We start from the raw sequence: 22,200 nt of genomic DNA on the forward strand, positions 1-22,200 counted from the left end.
TCCTTAATCTGAGGAAGGGGACTAAAAGCCGTCGGGACCTCAGGCAGCGGCGCACGCTCCGTGGGAGAGCGCACGCAAGGCCCCAGAGCACCACCTGCGCTGCAGCAGGCAGCCGGGCCGCCCGGGTCGGGGCGCTGACGATTGGCTGATGGCTATGCAAATAAGCCTATGATGTCACCACACGTAGACGCGAGAAGGGGCGGGCCGTTGCTCAGTGCCGTCCCAGCAGCCAATCAGCAGCAGAGCAGGTGTTGCGCACCTGCGGGGGGTGTGGCCTGGCCCGGGAGGGGGCGGGGCCGCGGCGCTCCAGCTGCAGGTCCGGACGCCTGCGCTCCACGCCTGGCCCTGAGGATGAAGGACGGTTTGGGCAGCTCTGGACAGAGGAGCGTGAGCTTCTCCGCCTGTGACATGGGCACGGCCCCTCTGCTGTCTTCCTCGTGGAGTAGCTGTGAGGATCAGGTGAGCTGAGGGTCAGGACAGGGTTCTGGAAGGTGCCCTGAAAATGCAAGGCACAAAAAGGTTTCCGTTCCCTGGATCCTAAGGGCAGTTAGCCAACCTGTGGAGCTGAGGGTTTGCTCTTTTAATTACTCAAACTTTCAAATTCTATTTTAGCCTTAGGATGAAAATATTTTTAAAAAAATACGACCTAATTCCCGACTTTATTAAACAGAGTGTCTTTTAATATAAGTTGTATTGCTGCTTCTGAAATCTACGGATGCCACTTTGTTATGCTTTCATTTATTTTCTTTTTTTTTTAAAGATTTTATTTATTTATTCATGAGACATACAGAGAGGGAGAGAGAAGCAGAGACACAGGCAGAGGGAGAAGCAGGCTCCATGCAGGGACCCGACGCGGGACTCGATCCCGGGTCTCCGGGATCACGCCCTGGGCCAAAGGCAGGCGCTAAACCGCTGAGCCACCCAGGGATTCCCCGCTTTCATTTATTTTCTTAAAGATTGATTTATCTATTAGTTAGAGAGAGAGCACGAGCAGGGGGTGGGCAGAGGGGCAGAGGCGGGGGGGGGGGGGGGGGAGTGAATCTCAAGCAGACTCCCTGCTGAGCACAGAGCCCATCACATAGCTTGATCCCAAGGCTCTGAAATCATGACCTGAGCTGAAATCAAGAGTGTGCCACTTAACTAACTGAGCCACCCAGGCACCCCTGTTATGCTTTTTTGCTTTTTTTTTTTTCCTTTCAAGTTTTGGTATCTTAACATCAGCCAGCATCTCTCACTGCTATCAGCTTGCCTCTTATCAGTTCTTACTTACAGTTTTATATCCTGTAAAACTTCCCACCTCTAATCTGTTGTGCATTTGGGAATCAGACCCTCAACACTGTCAGAGGTATTTGTAAACTAAAATTAACTAGGTCTTGAGCAATAGGGGCCCACGAGCAAAGTGCACAAGCTTTAAATCAGGCAGTGGCTTCCTTTCTCTTGGTCTTGGCATGAGCCCTGGAGGTGTGTGGCCAGGGCCATTGGTCCTACCCACAAGGTCATGCCCTCCTCAAGGGCTCTTGTGGTCACACCCTCCATTGCCTCACCCCAGCTCCCCTCCTTCACCTGTTCTTCAGAAGCCCCCTGGCTGGATATGCCACCTACCCAGGGTCCCTGTCCTGTCCACCCCTCAGTTCACTGTTGCCTGCTTTCCAGAAGACAAACGTGAACACCTTCCTTCAAGGCTTGAAACCCTTTGTTTTCTCAGAATGAAATCCAACTCCCTGGCTTAGTACAACATTTCTCAAGGGCTCACCTTTGGGGACCCCTCTAGCCCTTCTAACCACTCTTCTGTCCTCATACCCTTTGCTGTAGCTACAAGGAAGTGCTGGAATGGGCTATGTTCCTCTGGCTCCACACCAGTTGTTCTCTCTGCTCTTTCCCCACTTCCTCACCTGGGAAAATTCAGCCCAGGTGTCCTCTCCTCTGGCATTCTCCGTTGGCCTCTTCTATGTTTATCCAAATGCCTCCCCACCATTGCCTCATGGACTGCGGTAGTGGCTTCAGTCACAGACTCTGGAGTCTGACCACCCGGTCAAGTCCCAGCTCTGCTCTTCCATCACCGTGTGACCCTGGGCAAGTCACCTGACTTGGTTTTCCCTGCTGTAAAACAGAACTAAAAGCAGTAGCTAGCTCATTTACATCATCTTGTGTGCAACTCCTCATGCCATGCTTGGCACATAGTAAGTGCCCAAGTAGGGGGAGCTATTTTGCTTATCTGTCCCATAATTATTGGTTTCTAGACTCCTCCACTAACCGCAAGCTTTTCAAGGGCAGGCACGGTCTTCATTCATCTGTATTTTTTCTCCACGATGTCTGGTACAGAAGCAGGCACACAGCGGCTGCTCAATAGCAGCCAAACACATGAATGGAAATCCAGTCCCACATTGGCTGGGAGGGTCCTTCCACAGCACGAGTGAACACCCAGCACTGTGTGAGTGAGTTTCCCTTGCATGTCACTCTTCTCCCTTGAACCAGATGGTAAGTTCTTGGGGATAAGGGAAGCAAGGCCGTCCTTTCCTTTGGCAGCGGTGCCAGTCACTGAGCCTGGTACACCAGGGCCCTGGTGGGGGGGCCTGAAAGGTGACTCTGGGGGTGCTGTCCGCGGTGCTGAAGAGAACTGACAAGTGACTAATTCTTCTGCCTGAGATGGATGCTGGGATTTGCTTCAGGGCAGCCAGGAATGGATTGTTCATCTCCAAATCTCAGCCAGCACATTTTGTTCTGACATTTCCTTGGCACCTTTGCCAATGACGTGATGTTTCCCGTGCGGCTCTTTCCCCTGCCTTCCAAATTCCTTGGAGAACTGTCATGATGTTCCCCACCATCCTCTCCCACAGCTGTAGGCACCTCCAAACTTGGATGCATCACCCAGAGACCCATATTAAAAGAGACTGAAATGTGACTTTTCTTTGATAGCAAAATTTTAGAATTTCAGTGGATGTGCAAGGGAACTGAGGCTTAGCCCGGTGAGGGGGATTTGTTTAAGGTCACATCGTCAAGAAGGGAGAGAACTCAGGATGGACAGGAATCTTCAAATTCACAAGCTTTTGATATGTTATGATGCCAGGATGCTATAGGCAGACATATGGGGTCGCCCACAGGATGGAGGTCAGAGTGTTTCTATTTAGCTGAAGGAGATGTCTTTGGTTTAAGCTGAAGGAAACCAAATCCCCTGGCCCCACCTTCAACCCATTGACCTCCCAACCGCCCTGCAAGGGTGGCATTGCCATTGTCCCCACGTTCCAGATGAGAAGACAGAGGCCCAGAGGGATGAGACCGCCATTGCGAGGCTACACAGCTGCCTCCCTGCCACGGTTGGTGTGAAGATGGTGTGAGGCACGCAGGCAGGAGTGGAGTTCCTGAAGCAGGCCTGGCAGAGGATGTGCTTGGAAATCACACATCTTCTTTCTTCTCCTGAAGGAAAGGATCCTCACATTTCAGAGTGGGAAGGAGCCTCTCTGCTCACGCCACCCAGCGCCTCTGTGATTTCACAGCCTTCAAGCACATTCTCCTGAGAAGATAATGGGAAAGACGATGAAAAGCAAAGCCAGTGAAGTGGCTGCCTGGAAGGCAACAGGCTGCTGCTTAGCAAGTGTGGTGAAAGGATGGGCTGAACAGGAGGCATTAAGGACATCTGAGGATACCTCTTATCTCCATGTGGCCAGGCCTGACCAGGATAATGAAAACCCACTGGACTCCACCCAGGAGTCAAATCCAGTCTCACAATTTAGAGCTCGGGGATCACAGTTTGAGTCACCTGTGATCTAAGAACCTCACTTCCAGATGGGAAACACCTAAGAGTGTCAAGAAGGCATGAATGTGAGGACCCACGTAAAGCATCCTGCACGGTGGCTGGCACATAGTAGGCACTCAATAAATGTCAGTTAATTTGCTTGTCATTTCTTGTCCTTCCAACCTCACCGATATTTATTCATCAAGTATTTATTGAGCACTTACTATGTATGGGGTGCTATTCTGAGTCCTGGTGACCTGTCAGTCAACATGCTAGGTGCCTGCTCTCATGGACTTGACGTTTTACCAGAGAAATCAGAAGAAAAGAAGTAAATAATCAAGAAAATGGTAGCTATCGGTAAGTGCCAGAAAAGAACATTGAGCTTTATTTTGATAGGGAGTGGAAGGTGATACCTCCTATTTAGATAAGAGAGTTGGGGTGGGCCCTTCTGAGGAGATAACAATGAGCAGAGGCCTCAATGAGGATCTGGAGGGGAGAGCATTCTAGGCAGAGGGAACAGCCAGTGCAAAGGTCCTGAGGTGGGTACCAATTTGGTGCCCTGAAAAGGAGGCCAGTATGACACGTGTAGGCAGCAAGAGGTGGGAGAGGTGGGCAGGGACCCGAACAGGTAAGACCTCCTGGGCCCCAGTGAGACACATACATATATTTACCTTCTCCCAGTCTTGACGGTCCTTCAGTTCTTGGAAACTTCTACTTTTCAGAGCCTGTTGTTAGGCTGTAAAATCAGTTCACCCTGGAGGTTGGGGTGGGGGCCTTTAATCTTTTTTTTTTTTAATTTTTTTTATTTATTTATGATAGTCACAGAGAGAGAGAGAGGCACAGAGACACAGGCAGAGGGAGAAGCAGGCTCCATGCACCGGGAGCCCGACGTGGGATTCGATCCCGGGTCTCCAGGATCGCGCCCTGGGCCAAAGGCAGGCGCCAAACCGCTGCGCCACCCAGGGATCCCGGGGGCCTTTAATCTTAGTAATGAACCTCTGCCCTAGGTGCTGACCTTAAAATTCAGAACAAGAAAGGTCCTTGGAGATAGTTTACAAGTTGGAAACTTTCATTGCTCCAGGGGATCAACTGAAGCCCAGAGGCAGAAAATGACTTGCCTAAGGTCATACTATAAGTTACAGATGCTACCAGTTAGGATTATATACCTCTACAAGTGACAAGAAAACCCCCAAATTGGTAGCTTAAAAAGCTCATTTCTCTCTCCAGTAAACAGAGAGGTAGGCACTCTAGGCTGGTACAGCAGCTCCACGATCATCAGGGACCTAGGGTGCTCCTAATTTGCTTTACCATTTTCAACCGTAACTTCCACCTCATGACCCAAGGTGGCTGCCCCAGGTGCAGTGATCATGTCTGCATTCCAGAGAAACACAAGAGTTGAAAAAGAACATACCCTGCCCCAAAAAGACATGTCCTCGGTGTTGTGATTATATTGCATTGGCCAGAACTCGGTCATGTGCCCACACCTACCTGCAAAGGAGGCAGGAAATGTAGTCTTTCCACGGGACAGCTATGTGCCCAGCCCCGAGTTCGGGCTGCCACTCATCAGGAAGAAGGGGAGAAGAGATAGTGAGGCCAGCGGGCCAGCTCTGCGACAGTGCCACAGGTGAGACTGGAATCCACGTGTCCTGACACCCTGGTGTTCTCCGCACTGCACTTTGCCCCAGGCAGCCCCCACCATGATGAGCACATAGCAGCCAGATATAGGGGAACCTCTGTGGACGGTGGCCTGGAGGAAGTAGGGGAAGGGGAGGGCCAGCAGGGGAGGAGCCATGGCAGAGGGAGCCCCAGCTGTTGGGCCCCCCCATGGCTTTCACTGGGCTGGCAGCTGGCCCAGGGGCCCAGGGCAGGGAGACATTGCTGTCCCCTCCTGTGGAGGAGGCAGCTGGTGACACAGCTCCTGACAGCTCCCCATTGTTCCCAGTGGACGGAGTGGCAGGTTGGTGGGATCCCACTGTGGCAGCAGGTGGCAAGCCAGCCTGCCCTGCCCCCACCCCAAGCATCCCCCCCCCCCGCCCCCTAGGCCTGCAGGGGGATGGGGAGCAGGGTTGGCCTGTGGTCCTCACTGGGAGACCCTCTCCTTCTGTCCTCCCCCTCAGCCTCCCTGCCTCTACTTCTCCCCCAAGCCTCCTGCCCCCGCTTCCCTGTTCTCTCTCTGTCATTTGCTTCTTTCTGTTCCCCAGAGTCTTTCTGTCTTCCCCTCCCCCCTTCATTTTTTCCTTCCTTCCTGCATTTCATTTCTTCCCTCCTTTTATCCTTCTTTCCTGTCAGAACTCCTCCCCTATCCACCCTCTTGGCTGCCTACCCTTCACTGCCGGATGCCCCACTCTCTGGGGGCTCCCCTGCTGCTGGGAGAGACTGGGACAGAGTGCATCCAGAAGCAGCTTGGGTGGGAGGTCACCCCGCTGACCTCTCCAGCCCTCCCCCCCATCTCTGTTCACTGAGCTCCCACTACATACTAGCCACTTGGGCAACACTTGAATTTACTGACCTCCCTGCAGATGACTGAGGCTGGTGACTATTATTCCCATTTATAGGTGGGGTAACTGAGGCTCAGCGGCAGGGTTGTTAGAAGCCACCCAGCAAAGGCCGAGAGCCGGAACAAGGCAGGTGGGACCCTCAGTGTTGAGCCCCTGTGGGTCACAGCCCCTGGGCGGGCACAGAGAGTGAGAGACAGTGCAGGGTAATGACATTCTGTTACTGATGAAGAGATGGTGTTTCCAAAACACCATCCACCCAGCTCATGCTCGGAGTTAGACGGTGACCGGGCGCATCGCACCCCCCCCGAGTGATAAGGCTCCCTCCTCTCACTGCCTTATTGCGCACCTGCAGCTCCTCGAAGTGACAAGGCCAGCCCTGCTGTGACCATCCAGCCTCCTAGGTCATCTCTGGGCAGCACTCGGGCCAGACCTGGGCTCATTTCCCCAGCCCTCCTCGGGTCCTTCCAGCACAAGCCCAGACCCTGCAGGCTGCTTATTCAGATCCCCCTCACGAGGCACCCCTGCGTTTCCCTGGGCTGTGTGCCCCCTTGTTGCTACAAGCTTAAGAAACCTCACGTATTCTTATTGCAAGCGTCTTCCTGGGTCTTGGGTGGGCTGGCTTCAGCACCGCATCCAGCCGGGTGGCTAACTTGGGTGGGAGGGGTGGGGAGCATGTGCAGAGCTCGGAAAGCTCTGGCAACGTGGCTTCTTAGACTGGTAGTATCAGAACTTAAATTTAAGTATTTTTTAATAGAGCTTTTATTCTTTACAATGTCCGTTTTATAAATTTTTTATTTTTTAAAATTTTATTTATTTATTCGTGAGAGACACAGAGAGAGGCAGAGACACAGGCAGAGGGAGAAGCAGGCTCCATGCAGGGAGCCCAATCCAGGATACCCCAGGATCACCACCTGAACCAAAGGCAGATGCTCAACCACTGAGCCACCCAGGCGTCCCTGTTATATAAATTTTTAAAAGATTTTATTTATTTATTTGAGAGAGGCAGAGACACAGGCAGAGGGAGAAGCAGGCTCCCTGCGGAGAGCCCGATGCGGGACTCGATCCAGGACCCTGGGATCACAACCTGAGCCGAAGGCAGATGCTCAACCACTGAGCCTCCCAGGCGCCCCTGTTTTATACATTATTTTAATGTAAATATGTTTCACAATTTAAACTTACAATTAAAAAAGTTAATATAGGGCAGCCCCGGTGGCGCAGCGGTTTAGCGCCGCCTGCAGCCCAGGGCGTGATCCTGGAGACCCTGGATCGAGTCCCACGTCAGGCTCTCTGTATGATGCCTGCTTCTCCCTCTGCCTGTGTCTCTGCCTCTCTCTCTCTCTCTCTCTCTGTGTGTGTCTATGAATAAATAGGATAAAATCTTTAAAAAATAAAATAAAATAAAATAAAAAGTTAATATAAAAACAGAAAACCAAAGCCAGATCTTTGCTAAATGCCCGGGGATTGACTCTGGACCTATTCCTGGCACCAGTTGGGCTGAGACCCACAGGGCAGCTCCAGGCCCTGAGCTGGGTCCTGGGGGGAGTGACCCTGGAGGGAGGGGCCTGGGATCTTGACCCTGGAGGGAGGGGACCTGGATAAGCTATAAACAAACTGCCCCTTCCCTACCACCCTCTTTCCAGACCCTCCCCACTCACCCAGAATCTTTGCCCCAAGCCCTGGCTTCATCTCCTTTGAGTAGAAGGGGGGAGCTTTGAGTGTTTATTTAGGGACTTCAAGCCCTTATATGGCTGGATTTGTAAAAAAATGTATGTGCCTACAGCATTCCATCCCCGGGATGGCCCGGGGCATTAGCAGCCAGAGGACATTCTGGACAGGAGGTGGGGAACAGGTGGGCCGAAGACCAAGGAGGCAGGTCCTGAACTGCCTTGGGACCACCTCTTCCCCCCCCACCCCCCACCCCGACTTTAGGAAAAAAGAGGCCGGACACAGACAGGAGACAAGGAGCACACAGGCAGCTGGCATCCACCCAGCCAGTGACTTTGTGGGGGATTCCAACCTTCTCATCTATTTTCATCTCCCTTAAGTATTTTCTTGCCTCTGGGCTTGGCACCTGATAGGCCTCCCATCTAGGACCACCCTTGTTTTTGTTTCTTCTAAGGTCGACCTCATTCCTCTGGTCTGACAGCCACCTCTTGAGGGCGGCCTTCCCTACCCTCTGCGGCCTAAGGGACCCGCCACCGCTCCATGCTCCATGCCCCTGCCTATTAGTCACCCCATTGTCCTGCTGAATCAGTGAGGTGTGCTGGAGGCTGGCTACCTAGGGGTGGGTTTCCCCAGGGCAGGCGTCTATTGTCTTTAAACAGCAAACTCTGTTTTTTGTACTTATTTTTTTGCTGCTACATCAGAAAATCCAAAGGTACTTTAAAAAAAAAATGCATTTACCTAAACTATTTGAAGCGGTCCTGTATTTAGCATGTGAACTCCTCACTCCCAGAAATAGGTTAATCCCCGCCCTGGTGAACACTGGATCTCTGAAACGTATCCAAGCCAGAAAATACGCCGTTTAACCGAAAGAAGCGGCTTTGGCTTTCTGGTTCTTTTTCTATAGCCACACTCAGTATACTTTTAACAGGTCTTAGTTTTGATTTCTGAACTTTTCACCTCTTGGGCTTTTAAACTTTAAACTTTTTTTAACCGTTTGAAATGGTAAAACTGAAATAGAACAGTGTCAGCTTGGTCAAGAAGGAACTTAAAATTCGGAGTGTGAGGTTAATTTTCTTTTCATTTCCTTGGTTTTTCTCATTGCCAAGAAAAGCAGCACAAGATTTCCTGCTTTTTTAATTTCCCCGATGATTTATAGATTTGGCAACAACACTATTTATGGGAAAACAGAAGAAGAAAATAATCTTTCTGCCTTAACAGAAGGAATTTCGAAAGGCACCGTGGAATGAATAGTCTTCCTGCATTTGTGATTAGATTTTCTCCCTGCTTGAACCTTTCCAGGGATTCCACTCCAACCCTGTGCTCTTAGAACAGAGCCTGAGCTTCTTGGGAGCCCATGAGCCCTCTAAATTGGGGCTTCCAGGGATCCCTGGGTGGCTCAGCGGTTTGGTGCCTGCCTTTGGCCCGGGGTGTGATCCTGGAGACCCGGGATCGAGTCCCACATCAGGCTCCCTGCATGGAGCCTGCTTCTCCCTCTGCCTGTGTCTCTGCCCCTCTTTCTCTGTGTGTCTTTCATGAATAAATAAAATATTTTTAAAAAATAAATAAATAAATTCTGGCTTCCATTACCCTTCTTTGCTCATCTGCTGACCCCAGAACTCTATGCTCCTATTGATCGAATTTTCCTAGTTTCCTAAACAAAATCTGCCCTGTGCTCTATCAGCCTCCTGGCCCTTTGCACATGCTGTTCCCTCTGCCCCACTTGCTTACCCTCCCGACTCGCTGCTCATCAGTCTTTCCTTGCACAGCTTAGAGGTCACTTCTTCCAGGAAGCCTTCCCTGATACTCCTGAATGAGTGTGTGATGCACACTGCTCCTCTTTGCTCAGACAGCTTCCCACATGGTCCCACATGTTCTCTACCATAATGCTTGTCCTGCTCTATCATCTTGGCAATTCCTCAGTTTCTTCTCTGTCTCCTTCACTAGATTCTAAGTTCTGTGGGGGCAGGCACCATGAATTCTGCTTACTGCTGGATCCCCAGGATCGACTATGATGCTTGACACATGGCAGATGCTCAGTTGGGGCCAGGTGAATGAATGAATGAATGCATGGCCAGAATTTGACTGACAGCCACCACCAAATGCTGGTTTCACATCTCTTACAATTTATCATTCATAGTTCTTGGATGATTTTCTCTTAGTTTTTTTTTTTTAAGATTTTATTTATTTATTCATAGAGACACACAGAGAGAGAGAGGCAGAGACACAGGCAGAGGGAGAAGCAGGCTCCACACAGGGAGCCCAATGTGGGACTCGATCCCGGGTCTCCAGGATCACACCCTGGGCTGCAGGAGGCACTAAACAGCTGTGCCACCGGAGCTGCCCTTCTCTTAGTTTTTAATTTGGTCATTCACTTCATCCATCCACTCAATTATCTACCCCTCTCCCTCCATCCCTCCCTCCATATATTTCTATGGCTAGGCAGAAGCAGTAGGTTAAAGTTATGTAAGTCTTAGGGAAAGAAGAAAGCCAGGATCTCTGATGTTAATGCCAGAATGTGGACCAGACTCAGAAAATTGGAACATTGCAGGTGCACCTAGGCAGGGAATACCGGAGAAATGGATTATCCAGTTAAAGGGATTCAAGTCTCACACGTGCACAGGGAGCCCATAAATGTAGACTCACTCGCCTCTCTCTCCCCCTCCTCCTCCCTCCCCCAGCCCCTCCTTCCCTCCCTCTCTGCTCCTCTCCCCCTCCTTCCCTCCATCCCTTCCCTCCCTCCTTTCCTTCCTTCCTTCCTTCCTTCCTTCCTTCCTTCCTTCCTTCCTTCCTTCCTTCCTTCCTTCCTTCCTTCCTTCCCCAAGCCTTCGTGGAGACCTCTTTCCGGTTCAGGCCTTATCCTGAGGACTGTTGAATCAGACCCAGATTTTAGCCCTTTTAAAGATGCGCTGAATTTATAGGGGACCCTAGAGTAGGTACAAAAAGTGGTACAAAAGGCACAAGTGGCCTGTGTCCTAAGAGTGGCCCAGATAATGTTTCCTGAGCACCAGCAGGGAGGTTGCATGGAGGAGGGGACATTGAATGGGACCTTTTTGATGGATGCGTAGGATTAAGATAAGTGAGAAGGAAGAAATGAAAGGAGCAAAGGCACAGAGGTGGGATAAATCCAGGCAGGTCAAAGGGAATCTGGCAGTCTCAGAGGAAGGCAGTGTGAAGAGGGAGAAGAGGGGGAGCAGGGAGAGGGTTCAGGCTGGGGCTTGGGCCGGATCATGGCCCCTGCCTCTTTGGCCAGCTGAAAAACAACACATTGAGTAACTGATTCATCTTACAAGTATTCCCGCGCCCCCCCCCCCCCCCCCCCGGCCTTGCATTGCCGCTTTAGGGCCCATTGCCCCTTCCCTGATGGTCTGTGGTAGCGCTTGGCCTGCTCCACCTGCTTCCAGCTTGTCCGTCCTCCTCTCTTCCCCTGTAGGGAGCAGCAGCTCCATAAAGGAGTATATCATGGTGCTGCTCCCTTGCCTGTAGCCCTCCATGGCTCCCTTGTGTCGCGAGCATAAATTCCAAGCTCCTTGGCTTGGACTACAAACACCCCCAACCCCTGCCAACACACACACACACACACACACATCTTTATTCCCTCCATTCTTCCTAAGCTTCCTGGGGCTGCTTTCATTTCCTTACATGGCTCCTCCACTTTCCTCTGCTTGAGAAAGCCTTCAGCTCCCACTGCTCTAATCTGTGCAGGCCCCTCCGCAGATTCTGCAGGTTGGGGACAGATATCGATTCCTTGGGGACCCTTTCCCCCTCCCATTGGGCCACACCTGTTGTTGCCCGTTTATCTGGTTCCCCCATTGGACCTTGAGCTCCTAGGAACAAACTGAGGGGCTTGCTCACTGTTCTGTGGCCATTCCCTCCGTGGCTCAGGAGTCCCTGGTGTGGAGCAGGCCCCAGGCTCTTGGGGCTCCAAGGGCAGGAGACAGAAGGCCTTAGACTGGTAGGGAGGGGCGCCCCCTCCCTCCTCTCCCAGCTCCCTGCACCCCCAGAGGCTGGAGGAGGCCCTGGGGTGAGGAGGGGCAGCTGCCACCAGGGAGCCCAGCCCAGAGCCCAGCCTGATATTGTGAGGGAGGACAGGTGCCCTCACAGGGAGGCCTGGGAAGCCTGGCAGGCTCTGAGGCTGCCTCCAGGTCCCACAGGGGTAGAGGGTGAGGCCCGGACACTCGCCCCCTCACTGGGCAGCGGCTAGAATCCAACCCTCCGGGTCTGGGTGGGAAGGTGCCACCCCCTGGGGGTCTGGCCAGGGAGCGCTGGTGACTTTGGACTCTGCATCCATTTTGCCCTTTGAACCAGTTTCTCTATCTTTCCAGCTAGACCCGCCTGGGGCTATTTCTGCTTCCTCCTTGTTCAGCTGCCTGAGCAGCCTTGTGGCTTTAATTGGCCCATTTTCCGCTTGCTGGGAAGACGTCTCTTCCCTCCTCGTCCTGCTGCTCACCCCCACCACCCATGGGACCTGAGAGTAAAAGCTAGAAGTGAGGCTGATGACAGAGTGAAAGGCAGACAGAGACAGCTCAGGAGGAGGGAAAAGGTCTGGAGACAGAGGCAGAGAGACAGGGACAGAGACACAAAGGCTGGGAGCAGCCACACAAAAGAAGAGTGCCCCCCCCCCCCCCCGGAGAAAAAAAGACAGAAAGGCAGGAGATTGAGGGAAACACATAAAGACAAAGGGACGCAGAGAAGCGCATAGAAGGATTTACATCCCCATTGGAGCGACAGGAGAAAGAGGCAGCCCCCCCCCCCTTGGCAGAGGGGGACGGTGTCTCCAGGGAGGTGGGGGCTCGGGGCTACGATTCCCAGCAAGCATCAGCTTCTCTGGGCCCAAGTGCAGGGCAGGGAAGACACATCACAGACTCCCCCACCTGCCAGAGACTGGTGGCGAGGATGTCAAAGTGCTTTGTCAACAGTAATGTCTTACAGAGGCGGTTGGGAGGGAATCATTGTTCCGAGGTGTGGGGCTTCTGCTGTCTGGCTCTCTCTCCTCTTGCATTTTAAATGAGTTGGGGCAGGAGTGGGCAAGGCTGCCCTCACCTCTTTGTTCTTGATCCAGAAACATTTACTGACCACTTCCTAACCGTGCGCAGCCTCCTTCCAGGGCTCTGGAGATACAAGGCCATGGAGGCAGCGTTGCTGCCCTCCTGCTCGGGGCCGGGCCGGCATCAGGGGGGTCAGGGTGTTCAATGTCTACTGAATACACTGACAGGAGGAGAAGCCGACACAGCCACCCCCACTATACCCTGGCATTGGGGACGCCTGGGTGGCTCAGAGGTTGAGCATCTGCCTTCAGCGCAGGGCGTGATCCCAGGGTCCTGGGATCGAGTCCCACATCGGGAACCTGCATCTCCCTCTGCCTGTGTCTCGCCTCTCTCTGTGTTTCTCATGAATAAATAAATAAAATCTTAAAAAAATAATAAAACAAAAAACCCTGGCATTGGCCCTAGCCGAGGGGGGTCCGGAAGAGACCGTCCTGACCTCTACCTGGGCAGTCAGGGATGGCTTCCCAGAGTAGGCGACTCAGGAGAGAGCCTTGCAGGCTTTCCCCGAGTGGAGAGGGCAGGGAAGGAACCCCAGGGCTCAGCCTCTGCAAGGTGCAGGGACGTGGGGAGGAGAGCTACTCAGAAAATGGAGGGTGAGGGCGGCGTGGGTGGGGGAACAGGGCAATGAAGCCTGTTGGTGGCCATGTCCAGCAAAAGGACAGCGTGATCAAATGTGAGCGTTCTCTGAGAAACCAGCTGACACAAGCCCAGGCAAGAGCAGGGGGCCCTGGGGCTGGGACACCAAGAGGAGGCAAAGGTCTCAGGGAGAGGAGGAGGGTCTGGGTCTGGGTCTGGATGGCGGAAGGGAGTTCCCACGGGTGAGTAATCCAGCTCTGGGCCAAGTGGCCTCTGGGGCACCCAGGTGCCCCTCGCTCGCCCACCCCAGAGCCCACAGCCACAGAGCCCCAGAGAAGAGGTCTTTGGAAACTCTGAGACCAGCTCGTCCAGGGGGGGTCACAAACTCAGGGGTCACGGGGAGGTAGGTGGAGTGAGACAGTAGAAAATGAGGGGACCTGGGCAAACTGGGGAGCACAACTTCAAACGGCAATATGTTTTTAAACGTTTATTGAATACACTGCATGGGAGCGGAGGGCAGGACAGAGAAGGAGAGACTGCCCAGGTGCAATTTTTTTGAAAATAAGATGTTGGTCAAAAGAAATGGCTGGCCAGATTGGTCCCTCTGTCGTCGCTGGGCTCTGACCTCACCCCTCTGACCTCACATTTCACAAGGGGGAGACTGAGGCCCCGAGTGGCCAAGAGGCTCGTCCAAGTGGGGGCCCCTTGTCATTATCCAGCTCGGTTAACACCTTGGTTTACAGGTGAGGAAACTGAGTCTCAGAGAGGTGAAGTAGCTGGCCTGAGGCCGCACAGCTGGGGGTGGGAGCTGGAGAGGGGGAGCCGGGGCCACTTCCTCAGGCGACATTCCTTTCAGGAAAATGACTCAGCCCCTTCCAGCAGCAGAGCCGTGGCTGAGGGAAGTAGAAACTCAGGAGGAGCAGGAACCGCTAATTGCCTGGCGGAGACTAATTGGCTGGGGGAGCGGGGAGGAGGGCGGGAGGAGAGGGTGGCTGGCGGACACCCTCCCGGTAAGAGCCAGCAGGGGGACAATGAGGCGGCCCCACAGGGACCTGCTCCGGCTCACGGACCCCCACTCCCACCCCTGACCAAGACCTGCCGCCGACCAGCTGCTGGGTGGGCGGAGGGTGGGGGGCTGGGGGCTGGGCCAGGGCTGGAGGCCCCTCCTCCTCCAAGGCCCAAATCACCCCAGCCCCGGGGCCTGCTGAGCTGCTGATTATCTTCCAAGCCGGACTTCAGAGAATAATCATCACAACCGATAATAATGCCTCCCACCAGCTCTGAGCTGTTAATGTCTTCGGGGAGCAGCGAGCAGCTTTGTCTCATTTGGAGGGAACGGGCCGTGGGGTTTGCGGCCTCAGGACAGCAGAGAGCCCAGTGGAGGTCAGAGGCAGCCTCGTCTGCCTCCCCGAGCCTGCTTCCTCCACCTCACTGGAGAGGCTATTCTCTGCCCCTTTTGCTCCACCTCACTGGAGAGGCTGTTCTCTGCCCCTGTTTATCCTCGCAAGCCTCGCCTGGAGCTGGGACCTCTCCCCTGTGCTCACCCCACCGCCCACCCCGAATCCAGACCCACAGAACCGTTGCTCCACGGCTCTGGCTCTGACGTTTCTGCCTTTATTCTGCATCCAGTGCCGACCCCGTTCCAGGCTCAAGTCCTCAACAGTGAACTGCTCTGCATCCTACAAAACCCGATACCACCTTCTCTGTGAAGCCCTCCCTGATTCGCTCCCGCCAGACCTATCACTCCCTGCTCTGGGCTGTCACGGCTCTCCTCTCCGACGTTATAGGAAGATAGTACATCTCCTGTCTCTCTCCCCTTCCCTCAGGTCTGGAGCTTCCTCGAGGCCAGGGACACTGCACCTTACTTGACCTCTGTGTTCCCAAAGCCCAGCACAGGCCCAGCATCCGGCAGCTACTCACGGAATAGTTCTCGAATCAGATGGTCACACAGGCCTTACGGTTGGTGTTTCCTGTGTCTGTTTCCTCCACTAGACTGGGAGGCTCCTGAGGGCAGGGCTGAGCCCTGTTTATCTTCTCCTGCATGGTCTGATGCAGAGAAAGTCTTTTTTTTTTAATTAATTAATTTATTTATTTATGATAGTCACAGAAAGAGAGAGAGAGAGAGAGGCAGAGACACAGGCAGAGGGAGAAGCAGGCTCCATGCACCGGGAGCCCGACGTGGGATTCGATCCCGGGTCTCCAGGATCGCGCCCTGGGCCAAAGGCAGGCGCCAAACCGCTGCACCACCCAGGGATCCCCGGAGAAAGTCTTCAACGAGGGTTGGCAGGTCGGCGAACATAGGAAAGCGCTTTGATTGTTGTGGAGCAAGATCTAGGGGACAGACAGAGAAACAAATCCCTAGATGGAAAAGCACACGAACGAACACATGGTGCAGAGTGTGCCCTGAAGGGGGTGGGTATATCTATCTGCCTGCTTGTCCGGGAATATGTGTCTGCATTTGCGTACGTGGGTGTCAGGTGTGGGGCTGGGTGTGCAAGTAGGCGAGACCGAAGCCGTGCTTTGCCTGCGAGTGCGAGCGCGTTACCCTGTGCAGTGTACGGGCACCGTTGTACTATGGTGTGTACGTGTCATTCGTCTAGAGTTTGTGGGTAAGTCTGTGTGTATATAACTGTACATGTGTCTCTGCTTTGTGTGGAGGTGTGTGCCTATATGTGTGAGTGTGTGTAGGTGTAGTGTTGCATCAGGGTTTAGAAGACGAAGTAGGAGGGAGAAGAAAATACAGAACTTGTGATTGTCAAATGCCAAGTGCAAAGAGCAAGAAGGCACAGGTGTTCCCAGCGGAGACCTGTTCGCACGCAGGCCCTGCAAGTCCCATCCCCAGCGTCGACTCCATTCATTCATTCATTCATTCATTCATTCATTCGTTCCTCACTCGCGGCTGTGCAGCTGCTAACTCTGCTGGGCTCCGTGCTGGTTGCTCAGGATCTGACAAGTGTCCTCCTCCCGGGAATGCCCGTTCTCCGGGGGGAAGACAGACAAAAAACAGTCACAGGAGTGCGCCATCAGCACCATGACAGAGGGACCCCTTAATGCAGTTGGGAGGTCCGAGCAGTTTCCCAGAGGAGGTGCCATCCCAGGACAATCGTCGGGCCTGGGATGGCTTTCCTGGGCAGCCGGACACGCTGGGGCTGCTGTGGGCTCGGTGTAGGGCTCCCTGCCCCTTCCTACACCCAGTCCCCCCGCCCCGCCACCGTGCTGAAACCCCCACCTTTGCTGTCACCTGCCTCACTCCCACCACCCACCCTCCTAGCAGGCCCTGCAGAGAGGAAGGCTGTGCTAACCAAGGAGAGGAAGGAGAACCCTGGGCTGTGCAAGTGGAGAAGGCTCCTGGCACTTCCTCTCCTCGGCAGGCCTTGGGCCACGAGCCCATCTCTGGAGCGGTGGGCGCGCTTGTGGGCGTGTTTGTGCGTGTCCGGCCTGGCTGTTAGCCTGGCGGTTCCTGGAAGGCAGAGGACCATTTGTCCTGGTCTCCCCTTGCCCCGACCTCCCCAACAGGGCCCAGGGTGGCGGTGGGCTCAGGCGGGTCCGTCAGGCTGGACATTCTTGCAAATTCGACAGCCTGAGTTGGACCAGAAGCCCAGTGTGGTGGACGAAGGCAGCTGGTCTGCAGACCAGACTTGGGGAGAGAAAAGATCAGGCTTCTGTGGCTGATATGATTTTAAATCCTTATTCGTAGGCAGGCCTACAATCCTTTTTTTTTTTTTTTTTTTTTTTTTTTTAGAGATATTAGCCACCCTGGCTGCCCTCACTTTTTTTTTTTTTTTTTAATTTCAGGAGAAAAAGCTTGATAGAATAAATGTGATGGTAAATGAACCAGAATCCTGAAGGCTTTCACTTCCACTCGTGCCTCTGTCTCACTGAGCACCTGTGATGCAGTTGGATCCGTGCGGCACCTGCAGGGAGAGGGGGGCCGGGATTTGATTCAGGATTCTGCCGCAGAGGAAGGGCAGGTTCTGCGTGGTTGGAGGAGAATCTCGAAGGGCTTCATGGAGAAGGTGACACTTGAGCTGCACTCTGAAGGAAAGATGTTTCTGAGGGAGAGATGAGCACGTTCCAAGGCCCAGAGGTGGGAATAGGCGGGTAGTTTTCAGACAATAGTAAGTGGCACCCTTTGGCTTCGGACCCAAATATGGGCCAGTTCAGGGAGGCATGAAACGGTGAATTCGAATGGGAGCACCTCGTGGCCACTCTGGGCTTCAGTCTTCTGTGACCTGCTGTGTGGCCTTGCTCTGTTCCCCTCTCCTCCGTGCTAGCGGGTGTGCAGGTGATAGAACCATAGACCCGAACCATGGAGGCCAAGACAGAGATGTGTGGCGCTCTCTCAACCCTGTCCGCTGTGCCTGGGCGCAGACACTGGCCGTTGGCTCCTGGGGAGGTTTTGTGTTGTTATGTTTGAGGGTGCAGTGTGGTGGGTGAGGGTGCAGGCCTAGAGCCAGACTACGCAGGTTCAAATCCCAGCTCCGGGGGCACCTGGGTGGCTTAGCAGCTGAGCATCTGCCTTCGGCTCAAGTCATGGTCCCAGGGTCCTAGGATCGAGTCCCACATCAGGCTCCCTGCGTGGAGCCCACTTCTCCCTCCACCTGTGTCTCTGCCTCTCTCTGTGTGTCTCTCATGAATAAATAAATAAAGTCTTTAAAAAACAAACAAACAAACAAACAAACAAACAAACAAACACAAATCCCAGCTGTGCCCCACACTAACTGAATCCTGGTACAATGTCCCTAAACTTTCTCCGCCATGGGGATATCATGAGCACTCACTTATCAGGGTGCTGGTGTGGGGGTTCCGCGAGCTAGTACCAGGCACGGCCCCCTCACCCTGACCCCCACCCCAGGGTGCCTCCATACAGTGCTCGTGCCTCCAACCACTGCCTGTGGATTGTTGCTTTGTCCAGTTTAACCGGCTCTCCCTACTGTGGGTGGGGTGTGCGAGGTCTGGTTGGGGTCTGCGGGGGGGCGGGGAGGGCTGGGGGCTGGAGGGGGCTCGCTGATCTCCTGGCCCTCCCAGCTCTGCGGCCTGTGACCTCACCCCCAGGGCTGGCCCAGGAGAGTTAGCCCTGGGGATGGGGGACGGCCAGCACCCCGTCCTCTCCGGCACAGTCTCCCCTCTCCTGGGGCCCAGTGCGTCCCCTCTGCTGCGGGGCTACTCCCCATGCTCCCCGGGGCCCTTACTGCTGTCCCTCCTCAGGAGCTCCAGCTCCAGGCAGGGGTCTGGGGCTTCTGGGGCAGATGGTGTGGCCCCTCAGGGACCAGCTCTGGGCTCTGGGGAGGGGGGACCAACTCTGGCTCACGGGCAGCCTGCATGAGCTGTCAGAGCCGCCCTGGGGCCAGATTCCCTGGGGCCAGCTTTGCAGCCAGAACCTCTTCCAGGTAGGTCCTGGTGCTTCCAGCCCTTGGGGACAAGACCCCAGGTGTGGTTCAAAGACCACCTGCACCGGAATCACCTGTGGCTGGGGGTGCGGCGGGCTCCTGACACAGGCCAGTTCCCTCCGCCTTGCACCAGGCCTCCTGCAGGGGAATCTGGGGCTCTGGGGGCCTGGGAGTCTGCAGGGTCCCCAGTGTATCCTGCACATTCCAGTTGGAGAAGCTCGGGGGCAAGGGGCAACAGAGTTGGGGAAGCCCCGAGTATCAGGAATCCTAGTACTGTTTGCGCCTCGTCGCCCCACTTCCCGAAAGATGCCAGGGAGTCGGTTTGGCCCGATGAGCAAGCCTGAGCCCGAGCCTTCTCCTCTCCCAGCTGCCTACACTGCTCACACGTCCCCGCAATTTCTAAATTCAAAATGGGGCCATGTTCGCTGTGTGTCAATCCCTTCCCTTGGGCGCCGTGCCTTCGGAGGCTGCCCACTGGGGAGGCGTCTGGGCTCCCGTTCTCTGGGGCTCGCAGGCAGGAGACAGGGAAGGCACCCAGGAGCCCTGCTGCGGGCCAGGGGTGCGGGCCTTCCTGGCCTAGAGCGTGCCTCCGACTTTCTAGGCACAGCAAGTGCCTCCCAAGCCCCTTTCTCTCAGAAGTCCTGGTTTTTCCCTCCATCCCCCGTGGCAGCTTGGGTGCCAGCAGGCTCACCTGCAGAGGGACACCCATACTGGGCCCTGGAGCAGGCGCTGGGGTGGGGGCGGAGGAGTCTGACACCCACTCTGGCCCCTGCAGATGGTCCGATGCCTTACTCACGCAGCAAACGTTCCTTAACACCTGCTGAGTGCGGCTTGCAGTGCTGGTGCTGGAGGGGGGAGGGTGGGGGATGGGGAGACTGTTTGGGGGCGTAGAAAGAAATAGAAGACTGGGGGAGTGGAGAAGCCCACACGCGGGTTTAGAACAATCACTGAGCAGCCTGCCAGGCAAAGCGAAACACACTTATCTAAATCCAGGCTGCACGCGCTTGTTCGGCTGGCCCGCACTGGGGGTGGGGGGTGGGCGCTGTCTCAGAGGTATAGGGGGGTGCACTAGGCTGGAGGGGCAGGAAAGAAGCCTGGGCAAACAGGGCTTGAGTTCTAGTCCTGGGGCCACCGTGGTCTTGCTGTGTGGCCTTGGGTAAGTCTCTTACCGTCTCTGAGTCTCTGTTTTCCCCACTCCCATCTTCTCCCCCATATATAGGCCCTGGCAAATGGCAGACTTAAACCAAGTTTGCCTGACACCAAGTAAGGGATGTGGTTTCTTGATCACCTGAGTCAACTCTCAGCTGCAGGTCTGATGTTGACCCAACAGGCATGTATAGGGTAATGGTTAGAAACCCAGGGATTTGGGGGTCACAGACTTCCATGGGAAGCCGGCTCCATCACTGACACACCCATGTCCCCACTCTGGAGTGGGCTGGTCTTCAGCATCATTGCAGAGAGGATCAGGTGAGACGGTCCTGGCTGGGGCAGGGGTGGCTGGATGGGGACTCTAGGACAGGGCGGGGGCCTGTATAGTAATTATTAGTTGCAATACCTGCTTTTGGGGAGTTTCAACAAGTACGAAAGTGGAAAGAGGTTCGCTTCTTTGAAAGAGCATGAAGCCTGGGGTCTGAGGGATTCCAGGATGAGGGGTCCAGCACAGCGCCCAACAGGCCGTCAGTCAGCCCTCCCCGCTTCCAGGAGACCCTGCTCATCCCTCTGATCCCCCCCTGGAACGTCTGCAGCTGACTCTTCTTACCTTCCTCTCGTGCCATACTTGCACCCTAGAGACAACCGGAGCCCTCCACGTGGCCTGGTGTCTAGCCGAGCCTCTCCCCCAGGCAGCTTGGTCTTGGGCTAAGCCTGCTCCCGCCCCTGACTGTGCTGCCTGTAGTTTAGGAGCTACATGTACAGGGTCTGAAATTAGAGACCTGTGTGCCAAATCTGGTTGCTATTCATTGGCTGTGTGACCTGGGACAAGTCACTTAACCTCTCTGTGCTAATGAACCAACATCATGGGACTCTGGTAAAGATGAAATGAACCAATGCGTGTGTAACACGTAGCACGGACTAAGCCCTCAACCAACATGTTGCTCTGCTTCGGGTGAAAGCCAGGGGGCTATCGGATCTGTTTTCTTCAACAGAGCTGTCTCCCGGCCTGGACCAGTTGTGCCGGAAACCGTAGGAGTGAGTAACGAGAAGGATCCATGTGAGTGTGTGGTCAAAATAGAAGCTGCCGTGGCGAGGCGAGAGATGAGGCGTCCAGGGAGAGCCTGCCTGGATGTCTTCAGCGCGGTGCGCCTATAGGTTCTCATGGAAGGAGCAGCTCGCTGAGGCCTGTGGAGCCACCTTGCACACACCAGGACCCAGGTGCACGGCCACATCCAGTGAGCCTGTTGGTGGGGGTGGGGGGACTGGGTTCAGCAGGGAGGGCTCCCCCAAGGAGCAAGGGTGGAGCAGGGCATGAGCAGGGCACAAGCAGGTGGAGCTGGCCTCAGCAGAGACAGGAGAAGAAGAAGCCACGTGAGGGCGAGCAAAGTGGTCTGAGCCTGGAGACTTAAAATTCTTCCCCTGTCTTCCCTCTTCCCTCCCTTTTCTCCTTCCCGTGGTCTCCCGGAGGTCTCCCTGCCCTCCTCCAAAGTGATCTAACCCTGACCCAGCAGGAGAGAAAATCCAGCCCGACCGCGTTTTATGTAGAATGTCTCCAGAGTTGTTATATCCTAAGAGTGCAAAAGAAGGAAGATTCCATCCACTTCAAGACTCCTGACTTGAGGGATAAATATGTGTACATAGGGTCAGAAGAGAAACATGCGAATGTAAGCAGGCAATCAACCTTGTGTAAGCACAGCCAGATGAATTAAGGAGTGTATGTATTAGCAGAGTGCAGAGATTGGGCTAGGAGCTGCGGAGACAAGCCCTTGCGGGCTGGTTTTTTTTTTTTTTTTTTTTTTTTTAAGCCCATGACAGAGAACCTGGAAACAGGGTTCAGGGAAGCCCTCGGAGCCACCAAGAACCCAGTAACATCCCAGGAGAAATTTTCTACCCTCATCAACCTCAACCAGCCGGCCTGTAACTGCCTCCTGGGGGGGCTAGGCAGCCCCAATTCACTGGAATAATGGTTTTTCTTAATGGGTGCCTATCTTCGAACTCCAGGACGATTTGGGGTTACATGTAGAGCAACTTAAGGCGATCAAAACTGTGATATTTTATTTTCTCTCAAATGCTTACTTGCAACGCCAAGATCATTTGGCCCATTAAAGTGAGAGCCTAATCATTCCAATTTAAAATATAAT

The 22,200-nt window shown here is 54.3% G+C and overlaps 1 long non-coding RNA gene across 1 annotated transcript; it reads left to right on the top strand.

Moving 5' to 3' along the window:
- Nucleotides 1-262: 262 nt before the first annotated feature.
- Nucleotides 263-18,145, top strand: LOC125752945 (uncharacterized). Its single transcript, XR_007403608.1, has 4 exons — nucleotides 263-459; nucleotides 15,344-15,476; nucleotides 15,619-15,929; nucleotides 17,313-18,145. It is a non-coding gene; the product is annotated as an uncharacterized LOC125752945 (long non-coding RNA).
- The last annotated feature ends 4,055 nt before the right edge of the window (nucleotides 18,146-22,200 follow it).

The sequence above is a fragment of the Canis lupus genome, chromosome 18 (genome assembly GCF_003254725.2).
Source record: "Canis lupus dingo isolate Sandy chromosome 18, ASM325472v2, whole genome shotgun sequence".
Classification (NCBI taxonomy): domain Eukaryota; kingdom Metazoa; phylum Chordata; class Mammalia; order Carnivora; family Canidae; genus Canis; species Canis lupus.